Source organism: Gorilla gorilla, chromosome 9 (genome assembly GCF_029281585.2).
Source record: "Gorilla gorilla gorilla isolate KB3781 chromosome 9, NHGRI_mGorGor1-v2.1_pri, whole genome shotgun sequence".
Lineage (NCBI taxonomy): Eukaryota > Metazoa > Chordata > Mammalia > Primates > Hominidae > Gorilla > Gorilla gorilla.
Genome location: NC_073233.2, coordinates 25,966,737 through 25,979,704, shown reverse-complemented (window position 1 = coordinate 25,979,704; position 12,968 = coordinate 25,966,737). Strand labels below are relative to the sequence as shown.

General features: G+C 41.7%; 1 protein-coding gene and 1 non-coding gene across 4 annotated transcripts in view; one reads left to right on the top strand and one right to left on the bottom strand.

The window, feature by feature from the left end:
- The window catches only part of NAV2 (neuron navigator 2), a 775,852-nt gene that overhangs the window by 525,986 nt on the left and 236,898 nt on the right, over positions 1 to 12,968 (bottom strand). The gene's annotated exons all lie outside the window — the stretch shown is intronic.
- On the top strand, positions 1,674 to 1,809 carry LOC115936377 (small nucleolar RNA SNORA1). Its single transcript, XR_004071869.3, has one exon. It is a non-coding gene; the product is annotated as a small nucleolar RNA SNORA1 (small nucleolar RNA).

Sequence of the window (12,968 nt, the reverse complement as noted above, 5' to 3'; positions counted from 1 at the left end):
AACATTGGAGAAAACCAGGTGAAAGGGACCTCTCAGTTCTATCTTTACATGGGATCTCTCTGTACCATCTTTGCAACTTCCTGCAAATCTATCATTATTTCAAAATTTTTAAAAAGTGTTTTAAATGAACTACTTGTAAAAAGCTTAGAGCAGTGCCTAAATGAGCACTTAGTCAATATCAGCTCTCATTACTATTATTTTATTTTCATTGTTACTTCATACAAGTCATCTTAGTTAATGCTAACAATAAACTTGTTATCACAAGTTTTTAAAAATCCCTATTTTACAGGTGGGAATAGTGAAACTCAGACATATTAGATAACTTGCCTAAGTTTGCATACCCAGAGAGACCTAGGAATTAAAAAGCCCAAGTTCATGGACTTCCCCCAAACATTCAACTATGAAGACCAGTAAGATAAAAATCTTTGCCCACATGAAGCTTTATAACATAGTGACGGCAATGACAAAAATATAATTCAAATTAAAGTGGAATGTCACATACTGTATAAGTTCTATGGGAGGACAGGAAATGGAGGAATAAAAAAATTCTGAGGTGATCTAGGAAGGCTTCCTAGAAGAGGTGGCATTTGGAATTATTTTGAGGATTGAGTAGGAGATTAGTAGGTGTGGAAAGAAGGCAGTGATGCAGGAAAGGGTATTCCAGGCAGAGAGAACCTGATCATTAAGTGGTGGGAGTGCTTAAACAACAGTGACAAGCCCAAGGTGGCTGAAGCAGCTGGTATGTGACCAGAGGAAGATGCAGATGAAGGACAAGCAGAGGATAGTCAATGAAGATAGGCGCTGAATGAGCAACAAATCAATATTGAATCAATCAAAGGGATGAATATGGGTGCCTCTATGTGGCCTGCTTCAAGCTAGATTCAATGATGATCCAAGCATATGTGGATGCTGGCCATGCAGATGTTATTCTGGGAGGGAAGATCAATAAGTGTGATAGGGGTCAGGACTTAACTGTAGATTGGGCTTGTATCCTTATCTTTTGCTCATTGTGGCCTCCATAGCCTGCCTTGGAAGTTGAATGGCCAATGTCTAAAGTGCATGTGCAATTATGACAGCGTCCACAACAAGCAGCCAGCCATCTCTATATGCTGAAAAGCCAGGCAGAACTCTGCTGTGGGTCTTGGGGTCCCAGGAAGCAAAGAGATCTTCCATTTCAGGACTTCAAGATAAAGTTTCTCAAGGTCCTCCCAAGGTTCAGCCCTAGCAGATCCTGAAGGCAAACCCCTACTTTTTGTGGGTTATAGGGTCCCACAATGGTTGTTCTGGACCGTGGAATTTTATCTTTCAAGTCCTGATCCGTATCACACTTACCCTAATTGATCTTTCCCCCTAGACAATAACATCCACATGGTCAGGATCTACATCTGTTTGGGACATCATTGAATCCAGCTTGAAGCAGTTCACATAGAGGTGCCCATATTCAGATCCCTTTGATAGATCCAATATTGATTTGTTGGTCATCTGCTATTCTCAGATTAGAGGTGAGGAAATAAGACAGTTCCTAAGTAGAGAAGAGACAACCATGGCACACTGCACACAGGGCAATGACAGCGCCTGACCATCTAGACAAAAAAGAATGAGAAACTATCCTGGACCGTGACAAATGAAGGCAGTCACGTATGCATAGCTTATCCTAAGAACTGTGAAGGTGATGCCCCATTCTCAAAGAGAATAGGCACTGTTGATCATGCGATCCAGAGATTGTTAATGGGGCTACATTGAGAAACAAGCTATGTTTCCATTCACAGCAAACACATCGCAGTGGTGACAATGAGACCTGTAACATTTCTGCTAAGGTCACGAGTGAAAATGGGATGCAACACAACCTCAACATTAGAAAAATATTAAAGAATAATGCATTTTTGCTCATTAGCCAAAATAACAATATGCTTTCTACAATTCAACTGCTAGGGCCCTGAAGTGAATTATTTGAAGAATTAGACCCTAAAGATTCTGTATAGGAAGTTTTTAAAGTATTTCATCAGTATGTCTGTATTGAAGTGGAGACAAAAGAAGCCCAACTAAGATGGACAGAAGGACTGTGGATTCAGCATGAATCTCTAGAAAGGCCTATCTTGAAGATAAATCTTGACTCAAGATTTGGAGGAACTAAGATGACCCTGATGGGCAGTGGAACGAATCACAACATGTAAACTTCCTTAAATAAAAATGTATTGACTTAAAGAAAAAACCATAATGGTGGTATTTGGTTGTTTGTGAGCTTTTGCAGTCAGGATTGTTGCTCACATACCTTCCTCACTTCTCCATATCTGCCCTGGTTTGCCTTTACCACACTGTCCCCCAGGGCCTGGCTCAGTTGATGCTTTTGGAAAATGGATTTTGAGCTGTAAAAGACAGCTTTTCCAGATATAAACTCAAGCTTCTGAAGCAAGAATTGGATTAAAAGGAGCAACCGAAAAGGACCTCAGAGATCCTCTGGGACAATTGCTTTTAATCTGGATTTCCTGGAGCTTAAAGGTTCTGCAGAGGTGCCTGGGGTGCGGGGAGCTGGGAGGTAGTCCTGGGTAAGGGGGATGCTAAAGTGGCAAGGCTCAGGGTCTCCACCTTCCAGCCAGAAGAGCTCAATGTGACCTTTTTCACCCACTGAAGTTCCAAATCTGTTAGGAGAAAGATTCCAAGGTTTAAGGTTTAAAACCCACTAAGCTAGTCCAACACCATCATCATATCATAATTTTAAAAATAGCTGATTTTGAGTGTTTAGTGTGTGCCAGGAACCGTTATAAATGCTTTACATGCATTACCTCATCTAATCCTCGCAGCAGCTCTAAAAGCTAGGTACTATTATTATCTCAGTTTTACAGAGGAGAAAACGTCGGCACAGTGGTTAAGTAATTTGACCAATGCTCGCAGATCACAAGCGAGGAATCCTAGCCTGGGACCCACACAGCTGGTTCCTGAGCCTACATAATTCACCACTACACAAGACTGAGGAAGTTGAGGCACAGAGAGAGGCAGAAACTTGCCCCAGGCCCCACGGTGAGCTCAGGGCTGAGCCTAGGCTGGAATCCCGCCTCCTGAGCCCTCTTGCATGCTTCTTCCTCCTGACATTCCCCTTCCCTCTCTCCTTCTCTACCCTACAGTGTGCCTTCTGGAACCAACTTACAGGTGGCTTTAAATAGACCATCCCTTGTTTACCAAGCATCTGTGCTCCCACGCTGGGAGCAGCTGAAGGAGATGGAGCTGTGATGGCTGATCGGCTTCTAGGCCCCCATTCTGAAAGGGGCTGTGGCTCTCTCTTGGCTGGAGCCTCACTTCCCACCTGCTGCTCTAGATATATAGAGGCCCTTCACCATTTGCATGCTGTCTATCCAGGCTCACCTACACATGCTCTTGCTATTGTGGATATGGATATGCCCTGTTCCTTTGACCATGCCATTCCCACTGCTGGGAATCCCTTTCCCGCTTTGTCAGCCTGGCGTACTCCTCCTCAAATGTCCTTTTTCCAGGGCTCTGACCTTCCTGACCTCCCTTCCAAGGCAGAATCAACCACACCTTCCCCAGCACTCTCCACGTCACAGAACAGATCACTCTGAATTGTAACCACTGATTGAATTTATTTCCTTGATTAAAAATCATGCAGGTGGTCCCATTTTTCCTTTGGTAAAGTCAGGATAGCTCCTACAATCTGCCTCTGGTTAAGCTGGGAGGTTTTTTTTGTTTGTTCGTTTGATTGGTTGGTTGGTTTTTTGTTTGTTTTTTTGTCTTCCTGAAATTCTGTCATTAAATTGATAAACTGTTTTGTAACCATATCATCTTAGGATCCAAGAAATACAGGACTTCTCTGTCTCCCTCTAGACTGTGAGCTCACCTGGGTTGAGGGCCGTGATTCAATGTCTCTGGACACCCAGGAACCAGCACAGAGGAGGCACAGAGGAAGGACCAGGTATGGTGAGTCGTGGTGCTCACGGGCTGGACGGTGCCCTCTGTGCCCAGATCTCCATGGGAGGCATCCCAGAGGCCTAGGAGAACCCCAGCCATCTACCTATTGCCCACTGAGTTCATGAAACTACCTTATGATATGCAGAAAGAAACATGGGCAAGGACAGCAGGCTTCTTTTTCCCCCTCTAACCTGGCACAAATGAGGTTGACCAAGCCCAGCAAGATTCCAAACCACATCACACCCCATGCTCTGACTCCTTTCTTTTTTCTTAGAGATAGCTACCATCGTTGGCTTGTTCCTAGCAGTTAGCTCTCTTAAATTCTTTATTTCTAAGAGAATTTTCCAGCAGACCTTCCACCATTTTCATTCTGCCTCCAATGACCTTCTAGGCCCTCCAACCTATGTCTCCAATGGTAGTTGTGTACCACTTCTTCTCTTTGAACCTCAGCCCTATACATATGAGGATCTTAGACTTGATAGGGTCTAGCAGGTTACACAGGACTTTGTTTATCATTTTCCTTTTCTCTGCCTATGGCAGACATTACTAATCAATCACAGCATGCTTGCCTTCAGAATTCATCTTCAGGAAGCCACTGCCAAGTGGGTTGGCTCACAAGCTGGGTCATTTTTGCAGCTGTGGGCCTAGATGCCCTCTAAGGGAAACTCTAATCAGAGATCCTTGGGTAAAATATCCATACACCAGATTGTTTTGGATACTCCCAAATTTATATAATTTTAAATTTCTCTTTAATAAAATCAATTTGTAAAATGGATGAGTAACTAATTCAGGATTTTGTGGGAGCAGGAGGAGGAACGTTTGACTAACCAGTGGACTCTGGGGTCAACAGATGTACCTTTGAAGTGGCCCGAAATAGTTGACCAGAAATTTGGCTTTTCTGTCAGGTGACCCAAGTCAGGGAAGAAAGGAATAGAACTAGTAGGATAATCATTCATTCATTTCTTTCACAAACATTTACTGAGCACCTATTACATGCTAGACACTGATCTAAGGGCAAGAGATTTGCAGATAAAGATAGTGACAGCCCTCATGGTTGACCAGGTACTAGACCCAACGGCACTCTATTTGCATATCACATTTAATTTTTTATGGCCTCAAGGCTGGATTCCTGAATCATTGGGTGGAGAAGAGCTATCCACTGGCTAGAAATGTTAGCCTTGGACTAAAATGTGGATGAGAACTAAATTTCTATTGCGTTTGTGCCTTTATACATTGTGGTACCTTCTTGTTATAGAAGCTTGTGTTATGCTAATTAACATATTTTCTGTGTGCAGTCAGTCTCATTTTGACTTTGGTCTGGAAATGTCTTTGTAGCTCCATTGCTTACTTTTAGAAGAGCTCTTGGGATTGGGTACCCAAAGAAAATGTTCATCAGCCATGAATTAACCATTGAAGTCAGATGCTTTCAACCCAGACCATAAGAGTTTTCTATGAGGACCAAAAAGCCCTGATAAAATGAACTTTCAATCTTTTAGAGAAAAATGGGGAGCTGGGAGCCAAGGTGGCTGAATAGGAACAGCTCCAGTCTACAGCTCCTAGCATGAGCGACACAGAAGATGGGTGATTTCTGCGTTTCCAACTGAAGTACCGGGTTCATCTCAATGAGGAGTGTCGGACAGTGGGTACAGGACAGTGGGTGCAGCTCACCGAGCGTGAGCCAAAGCAGGGCAAGGCATCGCCTCACCCGGGATGTGCAAGGGGTCAGGGAATTCCCTTTCCTAGTCAAAGAAAGGGGTGACTGACAGCACCTGGAAAATTGGGTCACTCCCACCCTAATACTGTGCTTTTCCAATAGTCTTAGCAAATGGCACACCAAGAGATTATATCCTGCACCTGGCTCAGAGGGTCCTATGCCCACAGAGCCTTGCTCATTGCTAGCAAAGCAATCTGAGATCAAACTGCAAGGCGGCAGCGAGGCTGGGGGAGGAGTGCCCACCATTGCTGAGGCTTGAGTAGGTAAACAAAGTGGCCATGAAGCTCGAAATGGGTGGAGCCCACCTCAGCTCAAGGAGGCCTGCCTGCCTGCCTCTGTAGACTCCACCTCTCAGGGCAGGGCATAGCCAAACAAAAGGCAGCAGAAACCTCTGCAGACTTAAATGTCCCTGACTGACAGCTTTGAAGAGAGTAGTGGTTCCCACAGCACGCAGCTGGAGATCTGAGAACGGACAGACTGCCTCCTCAAGTGGGTCCCTGACCCCTGAGTAGCCTAATTGGGAGGCACCCCCCAGTAGGGGCAGACTGACCCTTACAAGGCTGGGTACTCCTCTGAGACAAAACTTCCAGAGGAACAATCAGGCAGCAACATTTGCTGTTCACCAGTATCCACTGTTCTGCAGACTCCACTGCTGATACCCAGGAAAACAGGTCTGGAGTGGACCTCCAGCAAACTCCAACAGATCTGCAGCTGAGGGTCCTGACTGTTAGAAGGTAGACTAACAAACAGAAATGACATCCACAGCAAAACCTCATATGTACGTCACCATCATCAAAGACCAAAGGTAGATAAAACCACAAAGATGGGGAAAAAACAGAGCAGAAAAACTGGAAACTCTAAAAATCAGAGCGCCTCTCCTCCTACAAAGGAATGCAGCTCCTCACCAGCAACGGAACAAAGCTGGATGGAGAATGACTTTGATGAATTGAGAAAAGAAGGCTTCAGACGATCAAACTATTATGAAGTAAAGGAGGAAGTTCGAACCCATGGCAAAGAAGTTAAAAACCTTGAAAAAAAATTAGACAAATGGCTAATTAGAATAACCAATGCAGAAAAGTCCTTAAAGGACCTCATGGAGCTGAAAACCATGGCACGAGAACTATGCGACAAATGCACAAGCCGCAGTAGCTGATTCGATCAACTGGAAGAAAGGGTATCAGTGATGGAAGATAAATGAATGAAATGAAGCGAGAAGAGAAGTTTAGAGAAAAAAGAATAAGAAGAAATGAATAAAGCCTCCAACAAATATGGGACTATGTGAAAACACCAAATCTACGTCTCATTGGTGTACCTGAAAGTGACAGAGAGAATGGAACAAAGTTGGAAAACACTCTGCAGGATATTATCCAGGAGAACTTCCCCAGTCTAGCAAGGCAGGCCAATATTCAAATTCAGGAAATACAAAGAATGCCACAAAGATACTCCTTGAGAGGAACAACTCCGAGACACATAATTGTCAGGTTCACCAAAGTTGAAATGAAGGAAAAATGTTAAGGGCAGCCAGAGAGAAAGGTTGGGTTACCCACAAAGGGAAGCCCATCAGACTAACAGCTGATCTCTCAGCAGAAACTCTACAAGCAAGAAGAAAGTGGGGGCCAATTATTCAACTTTCTTAAAGAAAAGAATTTTCAACCCAGAATTTCATATCCAACCAAACTAAGCTTCATAAGTGAAGGAGAAATAAAATCCTTTACAGACAAGCAAATGCTGAGAGATTTTGTCACCACCAGGCCTGCCCTAAAAGAGCTCCTGAAGGAAGCACTAAACACGGAAAGGAACAACCAGCACCAGCCACTGCAAAAACACGCCAAATTGTAAAGACCATCGAGGCTAGGAAGAAACCGCATCAACTAAGGAGCAAAATAACCAGCTAATATCATAATGACAGGATCAAATTCACACACAACAATATTAACCTTAAATGTAAATGGGCTAAACGCTCCAATTAAAAGACACAGACTGGCAAATTGGATAAAGAGTCAAGACCCATCAGTGTGCTGTATTCAGGAAACCCATCTCACGTGTAGAGACACACATAGGCTCAAAATAAAGGGATGGAGGAAGATCTACCAAGCAAATGGAAAACAAAAAAAAGCAGGGGTTGCAATCCTAGTCTCTGATAAAACAGACTTTAAACCAACAAAGATCAAAAGAGACAAAGAAGGCCATTACATAATGGTAAAGGGATCAATTCAACAAGAAGAGCTAACTATCCTAAATATATACGCACCCAATATAGGAGCACCCAGATTCATGAAGCAAGTCCTTAGAGACCCACAAAGAGACTTAGACTCCCACACAATAATAATGGGAGACTTTAACACCCCACTGTCAACATTAGACAGATCAATGAGACAGAAAATTAAAAAGGATATCCAGGAATTGAACTCAGCTCTGCACCAAGTGGACCTAATAGACATCTACAGAACTCTCCACCCCAAATCAACAGAATATACATTCTTTTCATCACCACACCACACCTATCCCAAAATTGACCACATAGTTGGAAGTAAAGCACTCCTCAGCAAATGTAAAAGAACAGAAATTATAACAAACTGTCTCTCAGACCACAGTGCCATCAAACTAGAACTCAAGATTAAGAAAATAACTCAAAACTGCTCAACTACATGGAAACTGAACAACCTGCTCCTGAACGACTACTGGGTACATAATGAAATGAAGGCAGAAATAAAGATGTTCTTTGAAACCAATGAGAACAAAGACATAACATACCAGAATCTCTGGGACACATTCAAAGCAGCATGTAGAGGGAAATTTATAGCACTAAATGCCCACAAGAGAAAGCAGGAAAGATCTAAAATTGACAATCTAACATCACAATGAAAAGAACTAGAGAAGCAAGAGCAAACACATTCAAAAGCTAGCAGAAGGCAAGAAATAACTAAGATCAAAGCAGAACTGAAGGAAATAGAGACACAAAAAACCCTTCAAAAAATCAATGAATCCAGGAGCTGGTTTTTTGCAAAGATCAACAAAATCGATAGACCGCTAGCAAGACTAATAAAGAAGAAAAGAGAGAAGAATCGAATAGACCCAATAAAAAGTGATAAAGGGAATATCACCACCGACCCCACAGAAATACAAAATACCATCAGAGAATATTATGAACACCTCTATGCAAATAAACTAGAAAATCTGGAAGAAATTGATAAATTCCTCGATACATACACTCTCCCAAGACTAAACCAGGAAGAAGTTGAATCTCTGAATAGACCAATAACAGGCTCTGAAATTGAGGCAATAATTACTAGCTTACCAACCAAAAAAAGTCCAGGACCAGACGGATTCACAGCTGAATTCTACCAGAGGTACAAGGAGGAGCTGGTACCATTTCTTTTGAAACTATTCCAATCAATAGAAAAAGAGGGAATCCTCCCTAACTCATTTTATGAGGCCAGCATCATCCTGATACCAAAGCCTGGCAGAGACACAACAAAAAAAGAGAATTTTAGACCACTATCCCTGATGAACATCGATGCAAAAATCCTCAGTAAAATACTGGCAAACCGAATCCAGCAGCACATCAAAAAGCTTATCCACCACGATCAAGTGGGCTTCATCCCTGGGATGCAAGGCTGGTTCAACATACACAAATCAATAAACGTAATCCAGCATATAAACAGAACCAAAGACAAAAACCACATGATTATCTCAATAGATGCAGAAAAGGCCTTCAACAAAATTCAACAACCCTTCATGCTAAAAACTCTCAATAAATTAGGTATTGATAGGACATATCTCAAAATAATAAGAGCTATCTATGACAAACCCACAGCCGATATCACACTGAATGGGCAAAAACTGGAAGCATTCCCTTTGAAAACTGGCACAAGACAGGGATGCCCTCTCTCACCACTCCTATTCAACATAGTGTTGGAAGTTCTGGCCAGGGCAATCAGGCAGGAGAAGGAAATAAAGGGTATTCAATTAGGAAAAGAGGAAGTCATATTGTCCCTGTTTGCAGATGACATGATTGTATATCTAGAAAATCCCATCGTCTCAGCCCCAAATCTCCTTAAGCTGATAAGCAACTTCAGCAAAGTCTCAGGATACAAAATCAATGTGCAAAAATCACAAGCATTCTTATACACCAATAACAGAGAAACAGAGAGCCAAATCATGAGTGAACTCCTATTCACAATTGCTTCAAAGAGAACAAAATACCTAGGAATCTAACTTACAAGGGATGTGAAGGACCTCTTCAAGGAGAACTACAAACCACTGCTCAATGAAATAAAAGAGGATACAAACAAATGGAAGAACATTTCATGCTCATGGTTAGGAAGAATCAATATCGTGAAAATGGCCATACTGTCTAAGGTAATTTATAGATTCAATGCCATCTCCATCAAGCTACCAATGACTTTCTTCACAGAATTGGAAAAAACTACTTTAAAGTTCATATGGAACCAAAAAGGAGCCCACATTGCCAAGTCAATCCTAAGCCAAAAGATCAAAGCTGGAGACATCACGATACCTGACTTCAAACTATACTACAAGGCTACAGTAACCAAAACAGCATGGTACTGGTACCAAAACAGAGATATAGACCAATGGAACAGAACAGAGCCCTCAGAAATAATGCCACATATCTACAACTATCTGATCTTTGACAAACCTGAGAAAAATGAGAAATGGCAAAAGGATTCCCTATTTAATAAATGGTGCTGGGAAAACTGGCTAGCCATATGCAGAAAGCTGAAACTGGATCCCTTCCTTACACCTTATACAAAAATTAATTCAAGATGGATTAAAGACTTAAATATTAGACCTAAAACCATAAAAACCCTAGAAGAAAACCTAGGCAATACCATTCAGGTCATAGGCATGAGGAAGGACTTCATGTCTAAAACACCAAAAGCAATGGCAACAAAAGCCAAAATTGACAAATGGGATCTAATTAAACCAAAGAGCTTCTGCACAGCAAAAGAAACTACCATCAGAGTGAACAGGCAACCTACAGAATGGGAGAACATTTTTGCGATCTACTCATCTGACCAAGGGCTAATATCCAGAATCTACAATGAACTCAAACAAATTTACAAGAAAAAAACAAACAACCCCATCAAAAAGTGGGCGAAGGATATGAACAGACACTTCTCAAAAGAAGACATTTATGCAGCCAAAAAACACATGAAAAAATGCTCATCATCACTGGCCATCAGAGAAATGCAAATCAAAACCACAATGAGACACCATCTCATACCAGTTAGAATGGCGATCATTAAAAAGTCAGGAAACAACAGGAGCTGGAGAGGATGTGGAGAAATAGGAACACTTTTACACTGTTGGTGGGACTGTAAACTAGTTCAACCATTGTGGAAGTCAGTGTGGCGATTCCTCATGGATCTAGAACTAGAAATACCATTTGACCCAGCCATCCCATTACTGGGTATATACCCAAAGGATTATAAAACATGCTGCTATAAAGACACATGCACACCATGTTTATTGCAGCACTATTCACAATAGCAAAGACTTGGAACCAACCCAAATGTCCAACAATGATAGACTGGATTAAGAAAATGTGGCACATATACACCATGGAATACTATGCAGCCATAAAAAATGATGAGTTCATGTCCTTTTTAGGGACATGGATGAAGCTGGAAACCATCATTCTCAGCAAACTATCGCAAGGACAAAAAACCAAACACCACATGTTCTCACTCATAGGTGGGAATTGAACAATGAGACACATGGACACAGGAAGGGGAACATCACACACTGGGGCCTGTTGTGGGGTGGGGTGAGGGGGGAGGGATAGCATTAGGAGATATACCTAATGTTAAATGACGAGTTAATGGGTGCAGCACACCAACATGGCACAGGTATACATATGTAACAAACCTGCACGTTGTGCTCATGTACCCTAAAACTTAAAGTATAATAATAAAAAAACTTTAAACTTTCAAAAGAAATTAAAGGAGATTGAGAGAAATTTGTTAAACAAGATACAAAGAGTGCTAATCGTTAAAGAGGAGATTGATAAGTCAATGCCATTAAAACCAAGAACTTATGCTAAGAATACTTTAAAGAAAGTAAAAAAACCAAGTCACATTCAGGAAGAAGATACCTGCAATTATATAACACCCTATAGATTAGTATACAAAATATAAGGAACTCCTACAAATCGACAAGATAAAGCAAACAATTCAGTAGGAAACTGGGTAAAAGACATGAACAGACATCTCACAGAAAAGGAGACACATGTGGCCAATTTATATAAGAAGAGATTATCCACCTTGTTAGTAATCAGAGAAATACACATCCAGCCAAAATGCTATTTTGTATTCATCAGCTTAGGAAAAATAAGAACCAAATGTAGGATAGGATGAGTATCCCATAAGTCGGCTTACACATTCTGGTGGGAGGATAAATTATTACCGTCACTTTGAAAAATAATTTTGCATTGCTGGTAAAGTTGAACATTCACATACCTTCTACTCAGCAGTTTTACTCCTAAGTGTATTCCCAAGAGAAAATCTTGTTCACATGCCCATGAAGACAATGTTCAAGAAGGTCTATGCAGTACTTCCCATAACAGCAAAAAAGTGGAAACAACTGAAATGCTGACTGACAAGAAAATAAATCAAATTGCCTAAGATAGTGCCTGGTACACAATAAACACTCAATAAATGGTAGCTGCTATGGTTTGAATATTCATTCCCTGCAAAACTCATGTTGAAATTTAATGCCCAATGTGGCAGTATTGAGAGATTCATGGATTAATGGGTTATCATGGGAGTGGGACTGGTGCTTTGCAAGAAGAGGAAGAGAGACCTGAGCAAGCACACTCAGCCCCTCACCACGTAATGTCTTGAGCTACCTTTGGACTTTTCATAGAGTCCAAATGGGGCCCCTTGATCTTGGACTTCTCAGCCTCCATAACTGTAAAAAATAAATGTCTTCTTCATAAATTAAAAAAAAAAAAGAAAGAAAAATGTGACACTTCCCAGAGAAATTCCCAAGCACCATGTTCTTTTCCTGGGAAATCAATCTGGCTACAGGACAATCTTTTAGGCAGCCAGAAGCCCCTCATCTGGGTTTCGGTGACAACTGGCTGTGGCTCTCCGAGGGTACAGGCACAGTAACAGCCACCTGGTAAAGAGAAATTAGCAAGTCCTGGAAGCCCCACCCCCCGGGTTGGGTCAACAGCACCAGTCAGATTGCCACAGAAATAAATATATCACATTCATAGAGCTTTCCGTTTAACAGCTTCCAAAGTCATGAAGTCTGCATAAGGCCAAAAGATATAATTGTCCAATTAGAGGTTTTATCTAGGAAAACA